Genomic DNA, 9734 nt, shown 5'->3' on the forward strand with positions numbered 1-9734 from the left:
TATGTACGTACAGAGAGAGAGAGAGAGAGAGAGAGAGAGAGATTGAAGAAGAAAGAGAGAAAGAGAAAAAGAGAGAAAAAGAGAGAAAGAGATATATATAGACAGCGACATAGAGAATTAAGTTAACTACGAAATAACTGGTCTGAAGCTTGCCGCTGGGTAAATTATTAGTGTTGATTTGTGATAATCGGTTTCGGTTTTTAGAAATCCCTCATGAGATGTGGCTGAATTAGAAAGAATTATTAATTTCTTAGAATTGTTTGAATTGCTAGAATTATGGGAAAAACGACATTTTAGTACTTCTTTTAGCTCTTTAGGTTCTGATATCATATCCCACCTTAACTCAATTTCCCCCTTCATCCGTCCGGGGTCAATAAAATATAACAGCAGCCAAATACAAGCTTCGAAATAATCCGAGAGCGCACGCCGCTGGAAAAATACTGCCATTGAGTCTACATTCGAACGAATCATTACTTTAATACCTGTGATCAATATGAGATTGTTACTATTTACTTGTATATAAATTCAGTTTATGTCACCAGCCTTAATTGTTCGAAATTTTATTCACTAATCTACTCTTCGCAAATGAACCTCGATTGCTTTCCAATCAATCAATTTCCAAGAATAGAAATGTGTGCGGTTTATGGTTCCTAATCGGAAGATAATTTGCTGTATTTTACAGTGAGTGCTCAATAATAGAATGGTCTGAGAAAGAAAGGGTTAATTCGAACGTTTTATATCAATTCTTATTTGTTGGTGAATATAAGATATAATGTATTATATTTGCTAGTGGTTTATGTTATTAGTTGTTGCAAAGAGAAGCCTTAAGTCGCGTTCATTACCGCTGAAATTACTGGTTAGAGAAGAAGTGATTCATGTGCTTCATTTTCATTGATCACAAAGACGATAAGCTGGCAGAATCGTTAGCACGTCGGGCAAAACGCTTGATGGCATTTCGCCTGTCTTTATGATCTGTGTTCAAATTCCACCGTGTCCGACTTTACCTTTCACCTTTTCGGGTACAATAAAATAACTACCAGTTGAGCACTGGAGTCGATGTAATCGACTATTCTCCTCACTCGAAATTGCTGAATTGTACCGAAATTTGAAACCAATGTACCTTGAAGACAACTTAACTCTTGCTATTTTCAGGTAACCCCAGAAAGATAATGCTATCGCAAACTTAATTATTTTTCTTTTCGTTCTTTTTATTGTCAGTCACTGCTAACAAGGTCGTAAGGGACCAGTATCATGTCAGCCCTCAAGCAACGATGTAGTATTTTGAGAGCTAAAAAAGAAACGGAAAGAAAAATATATTTGTAATTTTTAATGAGAAATTTCCCCAAGAATCATAAAACGGTCAATGCAAGATGTAAAAGAAGTAAGGTCATAAAAGCAGAAATGACCATGTGGTTTAGAAGTTCATTTGCAACCACGTCGTTTTCAGTTGTCCCATTACGTGGCACTTCGGTCAAGAGCTTTTTAGTATAACTCTGGGCTGACCAATGCTTTGTGAATGGATGTATTAGATAGTAACTGTATGATAGAAACGCGTGTTACATATATATATATATATATATATATATATATATATATATATATATATATAGTTGAAATATACAGAAGAACAAAGACGAAGACAGGTGTATAAGAAACAAACAGCTGTATTACTTTAGCGCTAGGGAAGGTGAGAAAGTTTTTTTACGTTTCGAACCTACGCTCTTCAACAGAAAGGAACACGAGTAAATAAACACAGAGAGAATAAAAAAGAACTTTTGGAGCTAGCGGTCAATCATGGCGGCTGGCTGGACAAAGGCATATATATTGTCTTACGTTTAAGATGATTCCCATGCATTCCCTGAAGAGAAGGTTACAATTTTAATATCACAGATCCCTATGGATCACACAGGTTGTAATCCTTTGAAACATATGTAGGAATAAAGTATGCAATTATAACATGCATTTTCTCCATTCCTTAATTTTTTAAATATACTCAAATACCCAAAATTTCAAGGAGTTCCTGCCTTAAAAACAGGAACTACACCACAGTTATTTTGTGTTCTTTGCTACATTGGTTTCTATTAACCCATTTATTCTATCCGAAGAATTTTTATTCATTAAGATAGAAGAAATACATATAATTATATATATATATATATATATATATATATATATATATATATATATATATAGAGAGAGAGAGAGAGAGAGAGATAGGTAGGTAGGTAGGGTTTGTCCTCCTTCACCATTTCTTGACTGGTGTTGAGTTGTTTACGTGCCCGTAATCTAACTTTTCGGCAAAAGAGGCCAACAGAATATGTACGCAAAAAAAAAATTAAAAGAAAAAAACCAAGGTGACATAAAAATAAACAAGCTTTTGACGGTTTTATAGATATTTCAAAATTATGAATCTTTGATGCCAGTCCAATTCCTGCATGTGTGTGTGTGTGTGTGTGTGTGTGTGTGCGCGCGAGTGTGCGTATGTATATATGGAACACCAGTCTGCAGGATTTAGCTAAACAAATCAGCCCACGATTTATTTTTCTAACAATGTGGCATTTATTCCATCCGTCTCTTTCGTCGAATATCTAAGTTATTGCGACGAAAGGAAACCAACACAGGTTGTGAAGCGGTGGGCAGACAAATCTAATCTCAAATACATACACACATACACATATATATATAATAGACTTCTACGCAGTTTCCGTTCACCAAATTCTCCATCAATTTTCATTGTGCCGGCCGGCGCTATAGTAGAACAGTAGCAGACACTTGCCCAGGGCACCGCCCGCAGTGGAGCCGAACCAGAAACCACACTTTTGCAAAACTAGCTCCTTAACCACATTGCCATATCCATTTCCATGGTATACGTATAAGTGCGGACTTATATTATATCAAAACCAGACACTATATGTATGTATATTCACGCATACAGAAACGCAAGCACGTAGGTATTCTGCATATGTGTGACTGGGTGTGGCGGGCTTCTGGTTTATGTATATGTCAATATTTACGCATCCATAGCTTTGTACAACAACCACAAGAGTTTTACTACGGTAACCTCTTTGAGTAACATTCTATGATGTCCGTACCAACCGAACTGATCCATTAATCTTCATTAGGTCAGAGCTATCACTTGTAAGGTTTCATGCGTTAACAGCTCTAGATAACGGCATGACTTCTAATTAGCGACCAGTATTAGGAGAGAACGTACATGTGTCGGTGTGTGTGTGTTTATATATATATATATATATATATATATATATATATATATATATATAGTATACATATACACACAAACATGTGTCTTTATATATGTGTATATGTATACATATATAAGCATATTACGTATATATATATATATGCGTATATATACATATATATATGTATGTATGTGTGTGTGTGTGTGTGTGTAAACATACACAGACATACATAGACATTAGATATATAGAGTATTATATATATATGTGTGTGTGTATGTGTGTATGTTTAAGCATATATGTATAAATGTATATGTATGTCTATATATATAACGTCTTCCACTTCTATTGTAGACCATAATATATCAACGCACACACGCACACACATACGTACACACACAGATAAACTATATATATATCTATATTTATATATACACACACACACACATATATATATATATATATATATATATATATATATATATATATACATATATATATATACATACATATATATATGTATATATATATATATATATATGTATATATATATATATATATATATATATATATATATATATATATATATATATATATATGTATATATATATATATGTATATATATATATATATATATATATATACATATATATATATATATATACATATATATATATACATACATATATATATATACATGCATACATACACACACATACGCACACATAATACACACACACACACACACACACACACACACACACACACGTACACATATATACATGCAAGAACCATTTGCTATTAGTTAAAAACAACGCTTTTCCTTGCTGCTGCGTTGTAAAGTAATTCATGTCGAAAGACCTAAAGTTTACGCGAGACAAGCTATTAGGCTAGATTGTTGTTGTTGCTGTTGTTGATGTTACGTTCTTGTTGTTGTTTAGGCACAGGTCAACACTAATAGGTCAGATTTATAACGCAAGATACTCCATCCGTGACCAGCCTGGTAGTTTAAGAGAATCAAGAACGACTTTACACAATGCGCCTCTTCCGTATGAAACACTGGTGTAAAGGATGGGTCTTCAGTTATCAAAATGGATCTCCCATTAGCCATCCAATTTGCGTTTGTATTTACATATATGTACGTATTGCATACTCATGCGTTGCCGGTTTGTGAACTCCGTCCCCTGGTTACGTACGTGCAATACGTAGCAGATTTTGGGTTTGTACTAACAAGTTGGCCAAAATTTCTATGAAAAAGATTTATTCCGTGTACGATTACAAGATGAGCGAAAATGAAGTCATAGGAAGGCAGCGTGTTAAAAAATACTGTTATTTTTTAAAGGAAATAATGTGATATCTAATTTCAATGCAATAAAATGTTTGTTAAGTTAATTAATATTATTAAATAATAAATCGCTTATTACCTGAGATTATATGAATTTGCACACAATAATGTAAACTATATAAGGAAACACACACACAGACACACAGACGCACGCATACACACACACACACACACATACACACACATGTGTATGTCGTTCTGTTTGTCTTTGTCCTCCACTACTGTTTGACAGCCGGTGTTGGCGTGTTCACGTCACCGTAACTTTCGGTTCGACCAAATTAATCGATAGAATAAGCACCAGGCTTAACAAGAATTCTTCCTGGCAGTGCTGCAGCATGGCCGCAGTATAATGATTGAAACCAGTAAAAGACAAACGATAATCGCATTACAGTTGTATCTCAATTGTATTACAATAATCATTGAAAATATACTCCAGTTAAACCATACACTTTAACAATATACACCATAGTTTAACTTTATACACACTTCAGTTATACCATATACAAATTCTAATTAAACAATATACGCCTTAACATAGATTGTACATACTTTTAGTTCAAATAAATCTGTGGCATCCGCCTACATTATCTTAAAATTATAACATAGGCTATTTACAAACTTTAGTTAGGTTGCATACACTTTAGACAGTATTCAACTGTATACAGTCAAATCAAATAAACGAACAATGAAATTAACAATAACTATAACGTGCAGAAGGAATGCATTAGTTTGTCGCTCAGTAAAAAGAGAAAGTGTTCAACGTTTCGTGCATAGCTCTTCGTCGGAAAAAAAAGGAGAAACGTCCAAAGAAGGAAGACTAATCACCAACAGCACGTGTGTAGTTACATTGTATATAGGCTAGTTAGACTATATACACCTTACTTATACATAGATTTGTTAGACTGTTTACATCTTAGGCTGTATACACATTTTAGTCAAACTAGTATTCAGCTTGGATCGTTTTCTACGCACTTTAGTAGTTGACTTTATACTCTTATATTATAATTTAGTTAGTTTGTTTCACTACAGATTAACTTTAAGCACACTTTAGTTAAAATGTATACACCATAGTTAGACGGTAGATATGAAAGTTAAATTGTATTATAGGCAAAACTTAGAACACGTCTTTGGCATTCACCTGTAGCTAGAGACAATACAGTTTAGCACAAATGGTCAGTCGGAAATCCAGTCGTGACCTTTCCAGCGTCCAACTCAGCATATTGTATTTATTTACATATATATATATATATATATATATATATATATATATATATATATATATATACATATATATGTACATATATATATATATATATATGTATATATATAAATACATGCATATATATATATATATATATATACACACACACACGCGCGCGCGCATATATATATATATATATATATATATATATATATATATATATATATATATATATACATACATATATATCGTTATATATTATATATTTATGAACCTAGATCCTATACATTCAGACACATATATCACATATGTTATAAGGTATATACGTGACTATACATTCCATGTCTCCCCATATTTATACAGGAGCGTGTATGTGTATGTATGAAGGCATGTATGTAATTATATATGCATATATGCATATACGTATATATGTATATATGTATGCATATATGTATAAACATACATACATACATATATACATGTGTGTGTGTGTGTGTGTGTGTGTGTGTGTGTGTGTGTGTGTGTGTGCGCGCTTATGTGTGTGTGTCGATATTTTTTAATTTCTGATACGAGAACATCCATTTCGCTTATTCACGCATAAACTATTATTCGCTTTTGGTTTATTTCATGATAGTATTATATACAACAAAGTATTAAAGCATTAGGCCAGATAAATACGACGTGATCACAGTAGAATTGTATTAGTGTCTGGGTCATAGATATAGGATGAAATGTTTTGACGCATTATACCACACACACACACACACACACACACACACGTGTATGTGTGTATATATATATATATATACACATACATACATGCATACACATATATATATATATATATATATATATATATATATATATATATATATATATATATATACATATATACATATATATATATATGTCTGTATGTATGTATGTATGTATGTATGTATGTATGTATGTATATGATGCCATTTAGGAAATAAGACAAAAGCGAATGTTTACGATTTATGCAGGTTTTAAATGGCTGTAGTAACTCTTCCATGCTACAATTGTTTCAATTTCTATTCATGATCACATATCCTATCCTATACCTTGCCGAACATATACGACTCCGATATATATGCATGTGTGTGTGTTTGTGTGTATACATACATACATACATACATACATACATACATGCATACATACATGTATATACATACATATATATACATATATATATACATATGCGTATGTATGTATATATACATATAAATATCTTGCGAGAGAGACATATGTATATATGTATGTATATATATATATATATATATATATATATATATATATATATATGTAAGTATACATATATACATAGCAAAAGGTGTGTGAGTGTGTGTGTGCTCACGTAAATATACACACATGTACCTAAAGACAGACACACACACAAACATGAGGTTTGCTCCGAAATACAAAATTAAATGTAACATTTTTTTTTTTTAAGTGACATATATCATTGAAATTGGACATTAGTAAAGTAAGTGTTCCTCTATAGTAACTGGTCTTGTTCTTTCTCATTTCAGGAAAATAATGGGTTCCGGTCAGAAGCAACATGCTGTCATTGAGTTCTTGATGGAAGTGGTGAACTGGTTGTCCGCCACACAGAAACGACTGCAAATTTTTGTCACATCGGGCTTTGCTAGGAAAATATTTAAAGAATGGAAGACACTATGACAGTGAAGGCGCCCTCCTAGTATTCAGTGCAATGGTTCTCATTTGCGGCTCCCATGGCCATATGCGGCCCTCAAGCATATTTCTGATAGCCCCTAACGGTCTTCCGTCAACAAAGATATTAATTTTCTTTAATTGATTGATGTTTTACTTTTTTCAATGCGGCCCCATAACAAAATTTAGGTTTGGGACCTGGCCCAGATATTAAAATGGTTCAGATATTAAAATGGTTGCAGTCACGGTCTTAAGTTTATGTTTTCAGTTCCCAGACCGGGCTGTGCATTATGTTCATTAATGAGACACTCCATTTGACGTTTCTCGAGTCCACACAGCCGTAAATAAATACCAGTAATAGATGCGAAATTGATCTTGTGACAGGCAGACAGACTGACATCCAGTTTAGTGGGGTGTGAGGGAAATACTGTGATCTCGGTCACTTATATGGCATGGAAACTGAGTAAACGAACTTCTGATGCCTGATTAGAATCTAGAAGAGATACATGTCATGAAATGATGACGAAATAGCTCAGACATAAATTCATTCGACAACTGATAAAAGAATCAAAAAGATATCACTATGAAATAGATACAATACTTCAGATGTACTGAGAAAAAAATTAAAGCAAAAGATTGAGAAGAGAATGGTATCGCTTGACGATACGAATCTGAATTCGCTTACAAAAAGAGAAATATTAAATGCGAACAAGAAGACGGTAAGATGCCAGATTTATTAGTACGCCGGTCATTTCGTCTTAACAGTATTTCGTCCGTCTTTACGTTCAGAGTTTAAATTCCGCCGAGGTCGACTTTGCCTTTCATCTTTTTCGGGAATCGATAAAATAAGTACCAGTTGAACACTGGGTCGATGTAATTTGGCTGCTATTTCTAACTGGTGGAACAACCGCGTAGAGGCTCTCTGGCTGGTTTGTTACTCAAGAGATTCTGTCACAGCATTTCGTCCGTCTTTACGTTCAGAGTTCAAATTTCGCCGTGGTCGGATTTGCTTTTCCTCCTTTCGAATCGATAAAATAAGTACCAGTTGATCAAAGGGGTTGATAAAATCGACTTACTCACTGCACCCCACTGAAATTACTGGACTTGAAACCATTTTCTGCGAAGCATTTTATACGAACAGGAAGGTGGTGAGCTGGCTCAATTGTTAGCACGTCGAGCAAAATGCTTAGCGGCTTCTTTACGTTCTGTGTTCAAATTTCACCGAGGATGACTTTGCCTTTCATCTTGTCCGAGTCGATAAAATAAGTACCAGTTGATCACTGAGGTCGATTAAATCGACTTACCGCTGGCCCTGTGCCAACATTTGAAACCAGTGTACGCGAACAAGAATTATACCAAATATTAAAAATATTGGGATTTTTGAGAGGAAATGTTTTCACAGTTTCTGTTCTTAGATTTAAAAATAATTTTCGTTATGAAAACTTATGTATTCTGTTTGCAAATACATACAATATTCAAGTGCCAAATGTCACTTATTTTAACTACAATAAAAGTTAATTTATGGAGATGGCAAGCATTAAGTATATTATCCAGGGTATTTACTAAAAAGAAATCTTTCAAATTCATTATTTCGAAACATTTTTTCTACAGACATACACATATGTATGCACATATGTGTGTGTGTGTATGTTTGTGTGTGTGCATATGTGTAAGTGTGTCTGTGTGTCTGTGTTTATGCATGTATGTGTGCGTGGGTGTGTGTGTTTGTGTAAACATATATATATATATTTTTTTATTCGTTTGCTTGTTTCAGTGATTTGACTGCGGCCATGCTGGAGCACCACCTTAAGATTTATACTTTATAAACCTAGTACTTATTCTATCGGTCGTTTTTGCTAACTGCTGAGTTACAGGAACTCAAACACACCAACACCTGTTGTCAAGCGATGGTTGGGAGACAAACACAGATACGAATACACAACTATATATATATCCTTTCTCTGTCTCTCTGTCCTTAAAAATTGCGCGTGACATTGTCTCTTTAGTCTTCCTTCCTCTTTTAGTCCGTCTCTCTGTGCCTGATTTAGAAATAAGATAATAATTTGAATGACATATTGAATAACTGAATATATCATTAACTACCGATGACGCACAAACAGGCTGTTTATATATATATATGTATATATATACATATATATATATATATATATATATATATGTATGTATGTATGTATGTATGTATGTATGTGTGTGTGTGTGTGTGTGTGTGTGTGTGTGTGTGTGTGTGTAAAGTGGTGGCATGTTGTCAACTTAATGTGACAGTCCTATGAAAGGG

The sequence above is a fragment of the Octopus bimaculoides genome, chromosome 16 (genome assembly GCF_046866305.1).
Source record: "Octopus bimaculoides isolate indiv1 chromosome 16, ASM4686630v1, whole genome shotgun sequence".
Taxonomy (NCBI): domain Eukaryota; kingdom Metazoa; phylum Mollusca; class Cephalopoda; order Octopoda; family Octopodidae; genus Octopus; species Octopus bimaculoides.